The sequence below is a fragment of the Molossus molossus genome, unplaced genomic scaffold (genome assembly GCF_014108415.1).
Source record: "Molossus molossus isolate mMolMol1 unplaced genomic scaffold, mMolMol1.p scaffold_m16_p_5, whole genome shotgun sequence".
NCBI classification, from domain to species: domain Eukaryota; kingdom Metazoa; phylum Chordata; class Mammalia; order Chiroptera; family Molossidae; genus Molossus; species Molossus molossus.
In genome coordinates, this window is record NW_023425388.1 from 85,207,050 (window position 1) to 85,227,424 (window position 20,375).

The 20,375-nt window shown below is 38.6% G+C and overlaps 1 protein-coding gene and 1 non-coding gene across 2 annotated transcripts in view; one reads left to right on the forward strand and one right to left on the reverse strand.

Moving 5' to 3' along the window:
• The window catches only part of CMSS1 (cms1 ribosomal small subunit homolog), a 401,568-nt gene that overhangs the window by 224,381 nt on the left and 156,812 nt on the right, over positions 1–20,375 (forward strand). The window lies entirely within an intron of this gene.
• On the reverse strand, positions 8,378–8,484 carry LOC118618072. The gene has a single exon (XR_004956993.1). It is a non-coding gene; the product is annotated as a U6 spliceosomal RNA (small nuclear RNA).

Consider the following 20,375-nt stretch of genomic DNA (forward strand, 5'->3'; position numbering starts at 1 on the left):
TGTGAGAGTCAAGTGATTTGAAAGTAAATACCACTTCTTTTCCCCTTTGCTTTTGCTCCCTGTTTGCCATTTCCTTTCTAAGGTTAATTACTGTTTCTAAAGGAATTGGTGTTTCCTGACCTGGTATAGTTTCTGTTTGTTTTGGATAGTTGTTAACATACCTGCCATGTCTAATGGAATCTAGTGTATCCAGGGTTTGAGTATGATACCAAGTTCTCACTTTTTTCTCTCTTATTTTTTAGGTAAGTCATCGGATGGGAGTAACATTTCACTTAATGGAATTTTCCATTTGGTAACGTACTACTATTTTTGTCAAATGATGTAAACTTTCATATTTGTGATTTTTCCATCTGTATTTTCCCACACATTTGACCTCCATAGTATACTCTGTATCCAAGGCAAAGGGCAGGGGAGTGGCTGGGAAATGGGAAAAGGCATATAACTAAGTATATTTGTAAGTCAAACAAACACTGTTGAAAGAAACCTATCTCTTTATAGCTATTTCCATCAAATTTGGCTTTTAGAAAATGGAAATGCAAGAGTTATTGTATTTAATTGTATTTAGAAAACATTTGGCTTACTTTAGAGACTGCACCAAGTTTAGAACAGTGGCTTTCCATTTGTTTTTGGTGAAAATCTGGCATTCCTCAAATTTTTGGGAAGAGCATTTTGTTATCAGAGAGTTTTTATTTTGAATCATAGTTTTCAGTCATCAGATATTTGTTTATTTTAAAATACAGTTATTATATAGAAGGAACAAAATACACAGTTTTAGAAGTATAAAACCAGCATTCTGTGGCATACAGAAGGTACCAGGGCTTTCTGGTTCATGATAACAGAAGATTGAAGCCTCCAAGAGGGAGTAGAATGAGAGGACAAAGACAGTTCCTCCCTGATGTTCTGAATCTTTTCACTAGTAAGAAGGATGTCTGTAGCCCTGGCCGGTTTGGCTCAGCGGTTAGAGTGTCGGTCTGCGGTCCTGAGAGACCCGGGTTCGGTTCTCGCTAAGGGCATGTACCTCGCTTGCAGTTTGTCCCTGGCCCTGGTCGGTCGTGCAGGTGGCAGCCACCCGATGTGTTCCTTTCACATCGATGTTTCTCTCTCTCTCTCTGTTCCTCTCTCTCCCTCCCACTCTACCTGAACAAAAAATGGAAAAATGTCCTCGGGTGAGGATAAAAAAAAAAAAAAAAAAAAAAAAAAAGAAGGATGTCTGTATATGATACACTGTCTGCAGAGGTAGGGAGGGGAGTCATGAATTCTAACAGTTCTTTTCCCTTTGAGGAATGTTTCCCTTTCTGTAGCACTAGGCACATATCAACCAATTGAGCAGTAAGCAACCAAAGCCTAAAAATCCTACTCCTAACATCATGCCTTTCCCAGCATTCTTTAATGGGGATTTTTGTATATTTTATTTTAGAGATTAACCTTATAAAAAGATAAGAACCTAAAATACCCAGAGAATCAGTTGGATGCTATATTCCTTCAGTTCTACTATTCTGTTATCTCTTCCCTTTCACCAGTTTTATTTATTTATATTTTTTATCCTCACTCAAGGATATTTTTTCATTAATTTTTAGAGCATAAAGGAGGGAGGGAGGGGGAGAGAGAGAGAGAGAGAGAGAGAGAGAGAGAGAGAGAGAGAGAGGGAAAGAAAAGTCCCAGTTCAATTCACGGTCAGAGCACATGCCCAAGTTTCCGGCTCAGTCCCTGGTGGGGAGCATGCAGGGCAGCAGATTGATGTTTCTCTCTCACATCAATGTTTCTATCTTTCTCTCTTTAAAAAATAAAAAATAAAACATCATGGTTCATGCTAACCAAATTCTCACACACACACACACACACACACACACACACACACTCCTTTCAAACCAGGGTAACCCCCCTTTTCCCCCCCTCCCACCGCTTTTTGTTGTTGTTGTTAATCCTCACCCGAGGATATTTTTTCATTGATTTTTAGATAGAATGGAAGGTAGAGAGAGAGAAACATCTGTGTGAGAAAGACAAATAAATTGTCTGCCTCATGCACGACCCCAACCTGGGATTGAACCTGTAGCCCAGGCGCATGACCTTGACCAGGAATCAAACCCACAACCATTTAGTCTGCAGGCTGACACTCCAAATGCTGAGGGCTGGGGTGCTCTTATTAATTGGCTGTGGATGGCATCTTATACCTGACTGGAGAGCTAGAGTTGCTTATAACCCTAGGTCCCTCTCTGCTATTGAATAGATTTACATAAGATAATTGATTACAACTCTGAAATTGTTGGATATGACATAAGGATAAAAGGAAAACATTAAAACGGGCTGCTAATTTCCTTTTTTATTCTATGATTTCTATTTAAAATTTGAACTATACCTCCCTTTGAATAGTGCTAAATAAACTGACAAGGTTTTAAAACTCAGTTTATTTTTTTTAAATCCTCACCCGAGGATATACATTTTATTGATTTTAGAGAGAGGAAGAGAGGGAGAGAGAAAAACATTGATGTGAGAGAGAAAAGAAACATCGATTGATTGACTCCCACACATTCCCCAACTGGGGATTGAACCCAAAACCCGGGTATCTGCTCTGACCAGGAATGGAACCTGCCACCTTTCGGAGTATGGTTGATGCCCCCACCAAGTGAACCACACTGGCCAGGGCAGTTTGTTTATTGTTTTCATCTGTGAGAGCCCTATTACTGCAGGCTAGTCATTATCTGGTTTTTCAAACATGTTTATTTTCCCTCGAATATATCACACTGATCACTTTAATTAGATTAGGAACTATTGCCTATGCTCCTTTTTTAAATACTTCGACCGCTTTCTAACCAGCTACAGGTTCGGTGTGTGACCTTTTTCTGATCTTGTTCCCTGTTTTGATCTTGAAGTCCACTTCGCACCTTCTACTAGTATGTTTTATTTTATGGAAAACAGCCCCATTAATGATCAGGAAAAACCCGTATGAGAGCTAATGTGATACATTTTCAAATACTGTCTGTTTCAATAAATAAGTATTGAATGTTTATTGTGTGGGCATCCTGGAATGGGATTCAACAAGTAATGTAAATCATGACCATTTGTGAGTTGTAAAACCGAAAGCATAGGTATTCCCTGTGTTCTAAAACTCAATCTCCAGAACAAGAAGGATGCTATGATGTCCAGCAGTGTTTCCCAAAGTGTGTTCTATGGAACACTGATCCTGTGGGATATACTAACAAAAGCCAAGCAAATTAAGAAAAATAACAATCAATATTCTTGAAGAGTCATGGTACATATAAGATAAAGCTAGTAAAAGCTCTAAAATGTACTACACAAAGAAATAAATGTAGCTTTGCTGAACTGATTTAATTGGACATATACTTGGAAGAAAACTAAGAACAGTAGTGATACTTAAAGAAGCTTATAATTCATACATTCTATTATTTTTTTTATTTTTTTTATTTTTTTATTTTTTTATCCTCGCCCGAGGACATTTTTCCATTTTTTGTTCAGATAGAGCGGGAAGGAGAGAGAGGAAGAGAGAGAGAGAGAGAGAAACATCGACGCGAAGGGACACATCGAGTGGCTGCCACCCGCACGACCAACCAGGGCCGGGGACAAACTGCAACCGAAGTACGTGCCCTTAGCGGGAATTGAACCCGGGTCTCTCTGTACCGCAGGCCGACGCTCCAACCACTGAGCCAAACCGGCCAGGGCCATTCTATTATTTTTAATTCTGTTCTTATTATCTCTTTTAAGACTCTGTGAAATTAAGAATTTTTAATCTTTCTGTTCTGTTCTTCCTCCATGCTTTCCCCAATCCCTGATAGGAAAGATGGATGGGAGAAAGGAGGGGAAGTAGGTAGGAAGGAGAGGGGTTTATGTGTTTGTATATATATTATTATTAACTGTCTTGGTTGTTATGTATCTGTCCAGAGTCACTGTGCAGTCCTGTTATACTTTAAAATGTTAATTTATATTAATATAAAGGCAAGCTTATGAAATTATATTATGTAACTGAATACAAAATATTTTTATTTTGATTCTTTAACAAATGAAAAATGATTACCTGAGAAGGTATGTCCTATAGTTAATGAAGTTAAAATCTCTACCAGAAGATTCCCTGGCCAGTTTTGCTCAGTGGTGAGAACATCGGCCCACAGACCGGAGAGTCCCAGGTTCGGTTCTCACTAAGGGCACATACTTTGGTTGCAGTTTGTCCCCAGCCCTGGTTGGGGTAATGTGGGTGTCAGCCACTCGATGTGTCTCTCTCACATCAATATTTCTCTCTCTCTCTCCCTCTTGCTCTGTCTGAAGATAAATGCAAAAAGTGTCCTTGGGTGAGGATAAAATAAAAAAAATGTACTGAAAGAATTTTTTTTTAATTTTATATACATAAATTGCTATCATTTCTATCATATTTTTATCATAAGTTAGTAAGTTTAAAATTTTAAATATTGCACTCAGAAAAATGTTTTGAAAATACTTGTACTATAGAAAAACCTCTACTCTCTAGAATCTTTGAATGGTGACTTTGGATAATAAAAATTTCTCAATTCTTGTAGGAACTTCCCCAATTCCACCATAAGCTCCAAAAGGTTAAAGTATGTATTATTTTAACTGTTTTAAATGAAAATGTTTCTAAAATATTTTCATTTATTTGCCTTAAGATGCAGTGACCCAAGGTCATCATCTAGTTCACTTTGCATTTCAGCAGGTGTTTATTTAGCACATCCAGTGTGTGATTTTCTCAGGCCCTTTTGGGTACTTAAGTCTGTTCACCACTATTAGACAGCTTCTGAATGCTGTGCTTTGGGGCTATTGGGTCAACTTCTTATAGCATTTATGATTTCCTTGCTGTGAAGACTGGCAGATACCTGTGAGGGTGCCTTACTGAACCTCACTCCTAATCTGACACTTCTAATCTTCTGTGAGTGTGAAGCTAAAAATAACCCACCATATGGAAATACATATAAAGTAAGAATACACTAGGAAGCACTTTCCTATGTAAAATCATAATATTTGTAGATTTTGACTGTTCAAGAGTCCTTCTTTTGCTTATTTTTTGAATCTTTGAAGTTGTTCAAACATTTTAGATAACGTGAAATATCGCTGTAAATATATGATGTGGGTATTTCCTTGATCCCTTTCCTTAATAGTGCTAGGAACAGGTTCAGATTTTTAGATCACCTCTTATCTTATGACCAAATGAGAACTAGTTATGTCTAAAATATTAATCATCATATTTCCATCTAATTATAGTTCACAGCTTCCATATGAACCATTTTACATTTGCCTGAAACTTGGTTTAATTTAGAACTATAATGATGACCTTGAAATGAATTACCAGTTTTTCAAATTCACAGTTTGTGACTATATATTTAAAACATGTATAAATTTATAGTTTGCAATGTTACATACATACACTTATACCATAGAATTTTTAATAGCAGGCTCTTTTTGATATTCTCCTTTGTCAAATTGATGTGTCCTGAGAAAGTCTATCATTAAAATCAGTACTTACAAAATATTTGTTAAGCCCAGCTGGTGTGACTCAGTGGATTGAGCATCATCCCGTGGACTGAGAGGTCCCGGTTTGATTCCTGGTCAGGGCACATGCCCAGGTTGGGGGCTTGATCCCCAGTAGGGGGAGTGCAGGAGGCAGCTGATTGATGTTTCTCTATCACATGGATGTTTCTCTCTCTCCCTTCCTCTCTCTCAAAAATTAATAAAAACATATTTAAAAAATATGTATGTTAAATTATGTGACTCTATCTGATAACCAGTTAAGCTGAAAATGAAATGAGTGCTAGAGAGGACAACCCAGTGTATACATTATACAGAACTAATGTGTTAGATCAGGAAAGGTTTCTAATGCTCTAATATAGATTGGAGCTGTAAAACTAAATGAGATTTTTAGCACCTCCCAGTGACTATGTTAATTATACCTGTATAGCAATTACTTTTCTCATTATTAGTAACTGTTAGTTGGCTCATCAAATCCCTTCAACACCTTTTTATTCTCTTTAACCCTCTGTTTTATTTACATGCCCAAATCTACCAGGCACCCATATTACAAATGAGAGCAAGAAAAAATGACATTCCTTGGTGTGTGCTTTGTATCACCAGTAGCATGTATATTGAGATCTTTTTTGAAAAGCCAGTTAAAGAAGAAATTTGAGAACCTTGGATTATCTGCCATTTAAAGTTAAATTGTGATATTTTGGTCTACTTAAAGAATGTAACAGATCCCTTTTCCCCCCCAAATTACTTCTAGACTTCTTGAGTACAGCTATTGATGATCTTTCCATTCCTATTCTATTAAACATCTTCTCTTTTTAAATTGTGTGTTTGTATAAGAGTGTGATGTGTGTTTGTGTAGGAGTGTGATTCACAGTATGTAGGACTATAATCTTCCCTTCAAGCTGTTATCACAACATTAGGAGTGAGTAAGAGAATTTCCATCATATTGTCATCTAACTTTATAGCTTATTTTCATTTGAGTATTTTTTGTTGTTGTTCATTTGGAATTTATGGGGTAGAATTCCAGAAAGCTACAGTGGTTCTTTTTTTACTTTTATTTTTTTCAGTTAGAGGAAGTGGCTAGCGTGAGATTGAGGGCAGGGAGAACGTGGCACAGGAACCTGGCTTGAAACCGCTACATGTGAAATGCAGTTTTATTTTCTGAGTAATATCTCTGAGTGAATAATCACCCTGGGTAGTAATACAAGTTCTCTTCCTTGGAAAGTCTTACTATAATCAAGAAGTTTGCTAGCATATTATGTGCCATGTAATTTTATTTTCTAAAATTATGTTGCATTTAATGTCTTCATTTCTCCATGCTACCTTTTAAAATACTTGTATCTTCATTTGTTTTATTGCTCCTATACCGTGTTTCGATTTTATGTAATTTTTTGCAGTTCATTTAGCTATTTTGCAAATAAACCTTTGCATATTTTCTAAAAGCTGGATTATCTCACTATGGTCTAGTGCTGTGGTTTCTTAGTGAAAGACAAGTTTACAACCGGAAGTTGTAAGTTCCCTAGTTCAAAATCTGTACAAGTTTACATTAGAAAGCCAAAATATTTCCTCTGTAATCACTGAACTTCCAAAAGAAGACAGATATCATCAGCTCAGAAACCGAGTAGATTCCTTAAGCTTCTGGGGGTTTTGAAGATCTGAGATAGAGAATGTGAGACCCAGAATAACTTTGGTCATTTTTTTTAGAGCTGCAGATGGGGTGGTATCTTTTGCCAAGACCTAAAAGACATAAAAATATAAATTGTCAGGAAGGTTAGCCTCTCTTTCACCCTGTTCTTAGGTCAAAAAGAACAGCAGGTTAATAATGAATAATGAATAACATTTTTTCAAATAGTTTTTTAAGTGCTTTAAAATGATTTATTTAAAAATTTACCAAGTCATTATGTCTGTTGCTATTTTCTAAGAGCTAAATTAGGAGGAAATGAATAATTTTGAATTTTCTTTGTGTCAGTGTGCTCTACTTTTTAAGGCCTGTGGATTGCCTAGACCTCGCATCCCCCTACAGAATTCCCCAGCTCTGTTCTCACTTAGAGAACTGGAGAACACAGCCATCCCTATGTCACTGCTGTTCTGGGCATTACACAAAACTGTTAACAGTACTTGAGTTTCTGGTAACACACTCTAGAACTCTCCTTGTAGATAATAAGTTCATTCTTCCTTGGAATTGCTAAGAAAGTGAGAATAAGTTTTTGTGCCCTCAAATATATTCCTCTTGGTTTATTATTTCTGTCTAAGTTAAGCACCTTGAGTATCATTATTTCAAGAAATAAGCTATAGTGCACAGGATTAGGCAAGAAGCTTCAGAAGAGAATGAATCCTTCCCAGAATTTCAGAATTGCCTCGTTGGAGAGAACGTTCCTATAATGTGTTTTATTTTGAGAATCTACTAAAGCAATGCTTTCAGCAAGTTAGTGAATTTATATCAGGTGCCTTGGTTACTTATATTTTTAAAATTTCAAAATATACAGAAAGATAATTCAGTAGAAAGAATGATTTGCTGTTTAAAGAAAGAATTTCTGATACTTTATGAAACTCTGATCTTTTTAATGGAGAAAGAAGAATAGCTTGGATGCTAGGTCTGTGTGTGTGTATGTGTGTGTGTGTGTGTGTGTGAGAGAGAGAGAGAGAGAGAGAGAGAGAGAGAGAGAAAGGAGACCAGAGACTGACCTAGTTTTACACTTGTCTTTCTCCACAAGGCATTTGCAGTAACATGGAAACAAAATACAATAAAATCACCTGGGAATTTTAAATAAGAATTGAGAGGGAAGACTGGAGAAAAGGAATAGTGTTAGAATAACTGGGTCTCTCAGGAATTCTACAGATCGTTTTTTTTGTTGTTGTTTTGTTTTGTTTTTTATTGGGCACCTTCTCTGTGAAGAATATGGAACGCTTCATGAGTTTGCATGTCATCCTTGCGCAGGGGCCATGCTAATCTTCTCTGTATCATTCCAATGTTAGTATATGTGCTGCCGAAGCGAGCACCTACAGATCTGTTTATTCAGATGCAGTTAAGTAGCAGGAGCATTAAGAAGGAAGTCAAAGCACAGTCCTTTTCTGAAGAAAACGACAGACCTTCCAGTGGCCCTCCCATCCATGCTAGCCCATGTTGAACCAGAGCCAAGCCCACCATCATTCCTTGGGTTTCCCTGACCTGTGGGTTCAGTCTAGCCCTCTGGCTCTGCCTGCACTCGTGTTCTAGCTTGGCTGTGCCAGTGTTCATTCCATTGCTGTAGAAAGGCCTGCAGTTTCTAGTGCACTTCCCATTCAGGAACAGCATTGAGCATGATTTGGGGAAAATCGCATGTGCAACTTACATTGAGCTTGAGTATTTTAAGAGGCCTTCAAAACATCACTCTCAGTTTATTATTCTTTTGGCTTCACAGGTGCTTCCATAGGCCCAACATAGGCAAGGGGCACCCATACTGGCCGAGGACAGGGCAAAGGAAAGTAAGATTCCATTCAGCCTGACTCAGCTGTAATAGGTCGAAAACCTAGGGATCTTTTTCTTCAATGATCACCATTTGTCATTTGTTCCCATGGTTATTTTTTGCTTCCAGTTGTTGTTTGCATTTCTTTCTTTTTTTATTTTTTTATTTTAATCCTCACTCAAGGACATTTTCCCATTTTTTGTTCAGATAGAGTGGGAGGGAGAAGAAGAGAGAGAGAAACATCGACGTGAAAGGGACACATCCAGTGGTTGCCACCCGCATGACCCATCCAGGGCTGGGGACAAACTGCAACCAAGGTACGTGCCCTTAGCGGGAACCAAACCCAGGTCTCTTTGGACTACAGGCTGATGCTCTAACCACTGAGCCAAACTGACCAGGGCTGTTGTTTGCATTTCTTTCAAAACATCAGTGCGGAGCTCAAGAGGCAAAGAGAATTGAGATGCTACACTATAGTCTGAGAAAATTCAAGGTTTTGGACTGAGGGCCCCACCTCTAAGCTCATCCTCTTATTACACTGTTATTGGCTGAAGATCTAACACTAGATGCCCTGTGACCATTGCAAAAGCAGTGCAGTCTCTGGCTTTCTAGATTTCTGTGGTCATCTGTGCCTGCTGGTAGAGTAACCATACCTTTCCATGAATTTTGGGTGTTTTAACCATTTTGGAAAAAGCAGAGAGGGGAAAGGAAAAGAATTGGTAAAGATATAGCACCTGAAAATGGAAAGGTCATGGATGAAAGTGGAGGATGCGTTACCTTCTGGCACAGGCCAAGTGGCTGGGTGTGGATGTCGTGTGTGTCCCCGGTGCAGTCACCCTGCAGTAGTAATTCTCCCAGTTTATCCGCCATGGAGTATTGTTCCTTGTTTTTCTATAGTGCTTGTCAAAATGCTATGACAACTGGCTGGTTTTATGCAAACAGAGCCTGGCTCTTAAGAGACAGTGTGTCTGAAAGTCAAACATGGATGGCAGCCATTGGCAAGCAAAGGAGTCAGAAACCAGATTGTTTTCTCGTTGGATGAACAGCTTAAAGCAACGTAAAGTTAATTGAAGAATTCCTTGAAAGTGAAGTCAGACTAAAAGAAATGTTCTGAGTCTGTAATTTACTAAATGTGAAAGATCTGTAAGTGGTAGTGAGACTAAAGGAGTTTAGGGGGGGGGAAGAAGAACAGTTTTGTAAACAGATCTGGCTTGTATTATTGCCTAAGCAGTTTTAATTATTTGCTCTAATAATGTAGATCTGCAGAAGAATCTCTAATTAGGTAAAGCTTGATTTATAGAGTTGGCCTCATATAAACCATGATGTCATGGTGTGCTGCAGAAAATTACAGGCCTGGTCTTGTCGTTGAAAACTATTATTTCTACCTAGGACTACTCACCCTCTGCATGTCGTACTCTTACAAAACCAAAGCATCCTGTGTTCTTGTTCTCAGTGCCCATTGCCCAGGTAAATTAAAAGTATATTATTACTCATTAAGTAATTTATCAAATGTATATTTTAAAAACTGAGGAGGCAGGGGCAGAGTTTAATTACTAACTCGAAGAGTTAAAGAACTCTGGGAACTTGGTAAAGATCAACCTTTGATTCTCTGCAGAGTGGATTCATTCTCCCTTCAGCTGGCAGACTGACAGGGACACGCAGACTGTGAAATATAGCGTTTTTGTATCCATCTGTTCTTCGCTGTTACAACCCTACTAAGCCAGTGCTCCATTTTCCTCTTCCCATCCCCCAGCCACTCCTGGACAGTTGTTTCTGTCATCCTTGCCTGTTTCACCTGGTTTTAAATAAGAGCGTGGATTTCGGTGACATTTTACTGTGGTTCTTTCTTCTTTGCCATCACAGTAAAGCCTTGACAGGAGGCCAAAGACTTTTCTGATTATAGGCCTGCTGATTATAATTTCCTAACATTTTTCTTGCATTAATTATACCTTAATGATGGCATTTTTTATGACTTCCCATTTTAATTTTGTTACAGTAGAAAAGACTTTAGAAGGAGCCCTTCTAGGTTTTCTTTTTCATTAGACTATTTTAAGTGATTTGCCTTTATCAGGTCTTCTCAAACTATTCAGTGTACTTTGCATAGAAAACAATTCCTGCCTTTCACTGTCATATCTCATCAGTTTACATAATATGTGATTAAATTATATAATTATAATAACAAGTCCAACAGGCATAAACAGGTTTTAAAACAACACAACTCTTTAAATAGTTGGAAGAAGTGCATGGGATATACTAGAGAATTGTCTTCTAGCCTCCAGCATTCAGTATGTGTGGGTTCAGTCCCGAGTTAAACAAAGGGATAAAATTGAGTAAATGGAGCTCACTTATGAGAACTTCTGAATCTGGACTCTTCACATTCTCTTCATTTTACAGATGCAACCCGGGTGGTTACAGGAATTTTCCAAGGTTGTGTAACGAGTTGGTAGCCAGCTGGGTGTCCAGCCTCCCAAGGCAGGGTTGTCCCATGGCACCAGGGGAGCACTGGTCCCCTAGCCCTTCATTGTGCTTGTCTGGCTCTGGCTAAATGCAGGTCTACAGAGTGTGCTTTGATGTATCACCACAAAGTATCCTGTCTTATGCTTACTTTACCCACAGTTTTTTTGTTGCTAATTAACATACATTTTTCTTTAAATTCTTCTTGATATCAAAACTGATTCTTCTTTGTTATAGGGAGTTATCCTAGGTCATGAGAGCTGTCACTGCTTTCTCAAAATTGTCATAATTAGATAAGAAAGAGAGGCTGCATGGAAGTATTTTTCTAGCAGGGCTTGTCCTTCTCACCAGTCTGTAGCCCCATTCTGTTCATGGCTCTTTTGTCCACCTAAAGGCAGTTTTTAAAGGCCATAGTTCTCTGAAACAAAGCTACTTTGGGGAGAAGGCAAAGCTCTAAGATTTATATTTATTTGCTTTCTTTCACAAACCATATGTACTGATGTTTCTAAAGTTACCTTTGAAAGATTTTTTAAAATACAACTTTCCTTTTTCCACTCCTTCCTTCCAGTGCTTCCCTTCTGCCCCACTTGTTTTCATACAATCAATATTTGATATTGCCTGGAATCAAAATGTACCCTACAACTGGGCAGTTAAAAATAAAATCAAGACCATTCAGATAAATATGAAGGAAGGGGGAAAATGTTGTACTCAAATCCCTGAGGTAAAATGGTTTTGTTATTATTAAACATTGCATTTAGCTCTGAGCTTACTGATACACAAAGCAAAGCAAGACATTTAGGTTCACATTATTTTTATGTGCTGAAGGGAAACATTATCAGATCTTCCACAGAGACATTGTTACCAAGCACTTTATTTGAAGCCAATGACCCTTATGTAAGGGAAACTAAATAACCATCTAGAGCAGGGGATTCATACACACATTAGCGTTAGAGTCAGAGTCCTTATTATAGTCCATCTCCATTCTTGTTGATGAGGAACAGAAGTCCAGAGAAGATAAGTAACCTGCCAGTCACCAGGCTTGTTGGTAACAGCACCAGCCTGGAACCAGTGCCCCTCAGTACCACCCTGGAACTCAGAGCACCTGGTTTAGAAATCACACATGTAGTAAGATGGGGTATGTACCCAGTATGGCCAGCACCACACCTCACCGCTGGGCACTGTGGACACAGGCTGTCAAGTGAGTGGCATTTAAGCTTGACGAAGTCACAATATGCGGAAAAGTGGTTTCTTTTTTTTTTTTTTTATCCTCACTCGACATTTTTCGATATTTTGTTCAGATAGAGTGGGAGGGAGAGAGAGAGAGAGAAACATCGATGTGAAAGGGACACATAGAGTGGTCGCCACCCACACGACCCAACCAGGGCCGGGGACAAACTGCAACCGAGGTACGTGCCCTTAGCGGGAACCGAACCCGGGTCTCTCCAGACCGCAGGCCAACGCTCTAACCGCTGAGCCAAACCGGTCAAGGCGAAAAGTGGTTTCTTCAAGGAGCTTCTCTTTTCTCTGAAAAGAGAGACAGAGGCTGGACCTCTGTCCCAGGTTGCTGTCAAATCATTGTGGAGGGAAAAATCTAGAATAATTGGTGCCCTTTTTATACCCTGTTTTAAAATAAATACTTTATCAAAACTTGCCTTTCTTTAGTCAAAATTATGGGTAAGTTTATGTTGTATTTTATGACAGTAGGTTTATGAGAAAACTTTAGATAGGGGTCCCAAACTCAACTGCAACACAGTCAGTCAGATACAAGTGGCTGTTTATTACCCAGAAGGCCAGGTGTAAGACAACAGGGAGCAAACCCTGTAGTGCACCAAAGGGCCAGTGTCCTCTCTCCAGGGCAGCTGCTTCCCAGCTCCAGCTGATTTTTGTCTTTTGAATAATGCAGATATACAGTTGACCACATCTTCTAGTGTTTTGAGAGTAGCCGAAAGTCTGCATTATTAAATCTGATTTAAATGTTGAAAATGCCTTTCTTCCACTTCAAGCCAGAAAACTTGGAGTTGTCCTTGACTCCTCTCTTCCTTTCAGAACCCACGTGTAACCCATCTGGAAATCCTGTTGGCTCTACCTTCAAAGTATATTCAGAATCTGATCGGTTTCTTACAGATCTCTGTTGCACTACTGTAGCCCAAATCACGGTTATCTTTTTTCAGGATTATTGCAATAGCCTCCCAACTGGTCTCCTTCCCATGCTTTCTCTCCCGTAGTCGGAGAGATCTTATTGCCTCTCTGCTCACAACACTTCCATCTCATTCAGTGTGAAAGCCAAAGGCCTCCCAATGCCCCACGAGGCTGTCTCATCTCATTGCTACAACCACAGTGGCCTCCAGTCGGTTCCCCAAATACACCAGCTCATTTCCTCATCATGACCTTTGCCCTTGCTGTCCCCTTGCCTGAATGCTCCTTCCCCAGGTATCTCCAAGGCCCATACACTCCCTCTGACCCTTTGCTCAAATGTCATCTTCTCTGAGGCCTCCTTTAGCTTCACAATCTAAAGTTGTAGCCAAACACACACTCGGCCTTTCAGCTTCTCAGCTGTTTCCTTTTTAGGACGTGTCATGATCTAGTATACTGCATGTTTTTCTTGTTTATTACCTATCTACCACATTAGACTATAGGTTCCAAAACTGTAGGTTTATGTGTTTTTGTGTATTTGTTTACTGCTGTATACTTAGCATCTAGAAATGTCCTTCACTCCCAGTATGTGCTCAATAAATATTTGATGAATAAAAAAATCTTTAGAAAAAAAACAAGTTTTTCAACTTGAGACCAAACAAAACTCTTAAGTGGGCCAGTCCCAGCCACACCCGCTTTGTGCTAGGGTCAAAGAGAAGAGTGAGCAGTTCTCCAGGTGCACCTAGTGTATTGGAGACATATTTCATGGCAGTATCCTGACCCTCCCCTGCTCAGGAAACCTTAGAAGAGCTCTTCCACACCACTCATGCACATGTGTCCTTCCTGCTTCCAGTTACTGAACTTTATGTGTGCTGTTGTTTTGTGTCTCAGCACTGTATTTTTCCAGTGCATTGCTGTTTAGAATACGAAGAATGTTCTGTGAACTAATTCAGCCACCTGAGTGAACTTCCAAGCCTCTGAAGGCAGGAAACATTGGAATAATTTGACTTGCTTTCTACAACACAGAGTTTAGAGCTAGACAAGAAAAGAGGAAGAGCACCAGAAACAGGGAAAAGCATATCTAAAGACACTCAGGTAGAATAAAACCTTGATGCTTTGGAAGAGAGCAAGTGAGAATATAGTAGGGAGTAAAGTGGAAAAGTGATTGGGAAAAGGTTGGAGAGGTAGGCAGGGCCAAGTCTGGAGGCCTCGGTAAGAAGGGTGGATGTAAACAAGTGCTGGAGAGGGTGTGTAGCAAAGGGGACTCTAGCACACTGCTGGTGGGAATGCAGACTGGTGCAGCCACTTTAAAAACAATATGGTGTTTCCTCAAAAAATTAAAAATGGAACTGCTATTTAACTCAGTGATCCCACTTGTAGGAATATATCCTAAGAATCCCCAAACACCAATTAGAAAGAATATATGTACCCCTATGTTCATGGCAGCGCTATTTACAATCGCTAAGATCTGGAAACAGTCCAAGTGCCCATCAGTAGATGAGTGGATAAAAAAGCTGTGATACATTTACACAATGGAATACTATGCAGCTTTTGGGACAACATGGAGGAACCTGGAGAGTATTATACTAAATGAAATAAGCCAGTCAGAGAAAAATAAGTATCACATGATCTCACTTATTTGTAGAATATAATGAACAAAATAAGCAGACAAACAAAAGAGATCCAGAGACATGGAAGTAGGGAACAGACTGACAAACCTCTGAGGGAAGCGGGTCTGGGAGGCGGGAAGAGATAAATAAAAGAACTTATATGCATATATGCTTAACCAATGGACACAAACAACAGTATGTTGAAGGTGGGGGTGAGACAGGAGCGGGAAGGAGGATGTCAATGAGGGGGCAAAAAAAGGAGGGACATCTGTAATACTTTCAACAATAAAGATAGATAGATAGATAGATAGATAGATAGATAGATAGATAGATAGATGAAAAAAGGTTGGATGTCATTGTTAAGTCCAGTGGGAAAACCAGAATGTGTGAATTATGCATAGTGGTAATTGTTTTAAATACAGCTTTTTACTGAAGTATGACATGTATACATTCTGCAATGTTTTTCAAGCAAGCCAGTCAATTGGTAGCAGTCATTTCAGCACTTAGACTTCCTTCCTTTTGTTTAAAAAATTTTCGGACTTAATTGGCTGAAAAAAAGTATTGTTTATTTTAACATTTATAACTAAAATATTAAAATTTATTTTAAAATCTTACTGAAATGAGTAAATGTACTTGTACAGAAAATAAGCTCTGTTTTAGTTACATAGCACCATAGATTTTGGTTATAATGATTGTATAATAAAGTAAGGTTCCCCAGGCACATTCAGTTGTTTTCATTGTATCCACTTTAGTTAACATAAATAAAATGATAACTAGTCATTCATTTTACTGTTGCATTTTCAACCTTTTTAATTTACTATCATATTAAAATATATAACATTTTTGCTTCTAAAATATAAATTTTTATACTTACACTATACCAAATATACATTAATTGCAATTTTCAGGAAAAGTATAGCTTTTATAAAAGGCAAAGCTCAAGGGTTATTCCACCCTATTTGTTCCAATTATTAAACAGAATCATATATTGAGTTTACTAACATTCTGTGGAAGATAGAACAAGACGTTTTTAGTTTAGCGTATAAGAACAGTAAAATATTACTCATGTGTTGTTTTTTTAAACTTCAGAATTCTGCATGCCAAACAGAGCCACTTGGAGGGTTTTTTTAGCTTAGCCTTGGCTATCTGGTACCTAAAAGGACAAATTCTGAGTCTTGATAACATTTGAGATATCAACAGTCAAAGCAAAGTCAAGCTATAGATAAACTGGATAGCTGAAGTAAAGACCAAGTGTTAGGTTGAAGTTTAGAAAATCTTGCAACATTCAGAGGCAGCTATAAGAAGAAAAACTTCACTGCTCTTCGTAGCTTTCTCACAACTGATTTTTACTTCAATAGCATGAAATAAAAATTAGAGAAGTAGAAATTTAGAACTGAAAAGGACCATAGAGATCCTATTTTACAGATGAGGAAACTGAGGCCCAGAGAGCACCAAAGACCTGCTCAGTGTCATACAACTAGAGTTAATAGAGGGCTGAAGCTGGGATTTGGAACTCCTGTTTTCTAGGTTACTATTCTTTTCTCTACTTTTGTGGGCATTTTTTGACTCTATAGTCATTGGAATTGTACCAAAATGGAATGAGCTGGCTTAAGTGAGGAAAGGAGCTCTCTGCCACCAGAAGTGAACTCTTCGGCAGAAGCTTAACTATTGCTACCTCATAAGCATGTTGATTTTCCATGAAGGAAATTTGAATTCAGAGTCCTCTAAGAGATTTCCCAACTCTAATTTTAATGAATTTAGATAATTTTCATGATATTTGTAATGGGGTGATTATTTGACCTTTCTTCTTACAACAGTTATTGTTCATTCTCATCCATGCCTGTCTCATCCACTGTAGTCTTTTCTCAGAATTAAGGGTTGACCCAGTAATGCAGTATGATCAAAAGGCCGCCAAGACTCCAATCTCTGTTCACCACTTGGAATGATGAGTAATCATTTTACCCGCAACTAATTTATTTTTATTATTATTATGGTTTTTTTGTATCCTCACCCAAGGACATTTTTCCTTTTTTTTTTTTGTTGTTCAGATAGAGTGGGGGGAGGGGGAGAAGAAGAGAGAGAGAAAGAGAAACATCGACGTGAAAGGGGCACATTGAGTGGCTGCCACCCACACAACCAACCAGAGCTGGGGACAAACTGCAACCGAGGTACACGCCCTTAGCGGGAACCGAACCCGGGTCTCTCTGGACCACAGGCCAATGCTCTAACCGCTGAGCCAAACCGGCCAGGGCTTACCCGTAACTAATTTAACCTTCTACATCAGACCAGTATCCAATGACTGCTGATTTTCCTCTACCACATAAATACAAAATAAGATATATAGTTAGCATAAGGGAGATTCATGACAATGAAATCAATCAGCTTTCCTACCCTACAGCAAGGACTTGGAATGGTAAAAGTTTTGGTGATTTCATAACCCAATAAGGTATAAATGATTTTTAAAGTAGATCATGGTAAAACGCATTTACCTTGCAACTGTATAGCCTATTCTTAGCTTAGAAATGACATGTATAGCTGGGCTGGAGTGGCTCAGTTGTTTGAGTGTTGTCCTGTGCACCCAAAGATTGCTGTTTTAATTCTGGGTTAGGACACATACCTGGGTTGCAGATTGGATCCCCTGTTGGGGCACATATGGAGGACAACCAGTTGATGTTTCTCACGTCATTGTTTCTGTCTCTTTCTCTTTCTCTCTCTCTCTCTCTCTCTCTCTCTCTCTCTCTCTCTCTCTCTCTCTCCATGTCCTTGGGTAAAGGATTAAAAAAGAATGGCATGTATAGATTTGCATTACAATATACATTGCATGAGATAGGAACTCTGATTACAAATGTATTTGCCAACTGCTAATGTCTGTGTGACTAGAAAATCTCTTCATATTGCTCTGTTTTGAATATAAAATTATCTCTGCCCATCCCATCTTCATCCCCTATTTTTTTCTGCTATAATTTAGGAAGTATTGTCCCAGACATCAACATTTTTAGACTACATGCTTGGCAGTCATATTTGTGATAGGGAATTTTCAGAAAACAAGTGATTCAGTCTCATATGCCCTAAGAATCCGCATTCTCTAGTGGTGAGCATGGTAAATTATTCATTATAGTAAATACATAGTCACATTGGGAGCCATCTCCATAGGTTAAAAAGTGAATTTTAAACTTCCATCCTGCAGTCTTGTGGGAAGATTTCTAATATACTTACTCCCTTCACTTCCGCTGACCCTGAATTTGGGATTTGGGAAGTGGGATGAGAGAAGATGGTGGTAGAATTTCACATATTATCATGGTGATCCAGTAAGACAGTGAAGAACTAACTCTGTTTTTTCAGTGATAAAGGAAACTTAAAGCCCAACAATGGAGAAGCCATGTTACAGGATTAGAGAAGATACATACTTTAGTTGTCCAGAATGGACATAAAAACAAAGCCTGAGACCCACATCTCCTGGCTCTTTTGTCAGTTCTTTTTGTACAATCCCATTTTATTCCTACTGAAAAGTCAAGCTAGACTCTACTCCTTTCCAAAGCGGAGGTCAGGCCCTGTATCTTATGTGTGTTCACTCACTTTCTCCCAAGAGGAAGGACCCCTAGGGCAATGTCCACAAAATTCTGTAAACTGTCAGATACTAATTATTTTAGGCTTTGCCAGCCCTGCATTCTCTACAGCAACCACTCAGCTCTGTCATAGCACAAAAGTAGCCACGGCCCATATGTGAATACGTGAGCATGGCTGTGTGCCAATAAAACTTTATTTATGGTCACTGAAATTTCAATTTTATGTATTTTTCATGTCATGAAAAAATATTCTGATTTTTATTTTTTCCCAACTACTTAAAAATGTAAAAATTATCCTCATGGGCTATACAGAAACAGAATGTGATCGAAGTATTAGCCCACTAGCCATAGTTTGCTAAGCCCTGTCCTAGGTGGTAATAAACAATGAACTATGAGGAAGTTTGTAGGTGTTAAAACATGAAGGGACAAAATATGACACCTGAAGGACAGATGACTTAAACGTGGTAGGGGAAATGAATGATGAAATTTGTATGCAGGGAGAAGTAGATGGATGCCCTGGCCTTTGATTCTGTTTTAGATAATCTTGGTTGGTATTCAGTCAAATTCCAGATTGCTTGTTTTGATTTGCTCTACTAAGATTTACAAAAGTCAGGTTTTTGCTGGCCTTAGAGAAGAAAAGCAGATACAAGAGGAGGACATGGGACTTAGAGTTTGCCGAAAGGTATGTAGAGCCAACAGAAAAGTTTATTAGGAATGGCAGCTGGTGGTTTTTGTTATCAGTGAGTCATTGTGAGGTCTGTCTGAGGCAAGGAGGAGGCAGCTAGCCATATTCCTCTTTAGCAAAAACTAGTTTATGACATTGTGATGTTCTCAAAGACTATGTCTTCTGCCACACTGAAAGAAAATGAAATTGAGGCACAGTTATAGACACTAAGTAACAGGACTAAATCTATATCTCCCTGACTAGAAAATGTATGCTCTTTCTACTGTACCATTACCATGATCAGAAATAGTAGCAAAACAAACAAACAAAAAACACTCCCAAACAGAATTTGGTGGGGAAAAAATCATTTTCAGCTACATTGCTGGCTATCATTACTTTATGCTAAGCTTACTCTACATGGTTATTTTATAGTAATAAAATTATTTCAGCTCCTTAAAACCTTGAAAAATCAAACCAGTTGTGTCTTTTAATATTTGTGGTTTGTGTGTCCATTCATTGCTGGCAGTTTCTAGGCAGGCTGCAGCCTTGAACTATTCACTGTCTGAACTTGCCCTCAAAGAATTCTTCCTCCCACCCTACCTCTATCAAGTGACAACCAATGAAAAACCCACAAGCTCAGCAACTTCAGCTCTGGAAAACTTCCATCAAAACCCTCATTCCATATCCTCTTTGAAAATCACAGTTCCTAGAACTTGCTGTTATCTTCTTGAAGGTCATGACTAATGCTTGTAACATTGTAAAACTTCCACTGCAAACACTGTCTCAAGACCAAGATTCCTTAACTTGAGCTCTGTGTTCACTCACCTATACCAAGACATTTACTGCCCCACAACTATTCTACCCTAAATTCTTACCCAGTAACCAGGAAATCAAATATTAGGATATGAGCATTTTAAATAGTTGGTAGGAAAACTGGATAGCTTAATGAATTGCAGAAAGTGCCTCTTTGATAGATCAGAATTGAATAAAAATCCCTGGAATATTGAGAATCTGAGGTAAC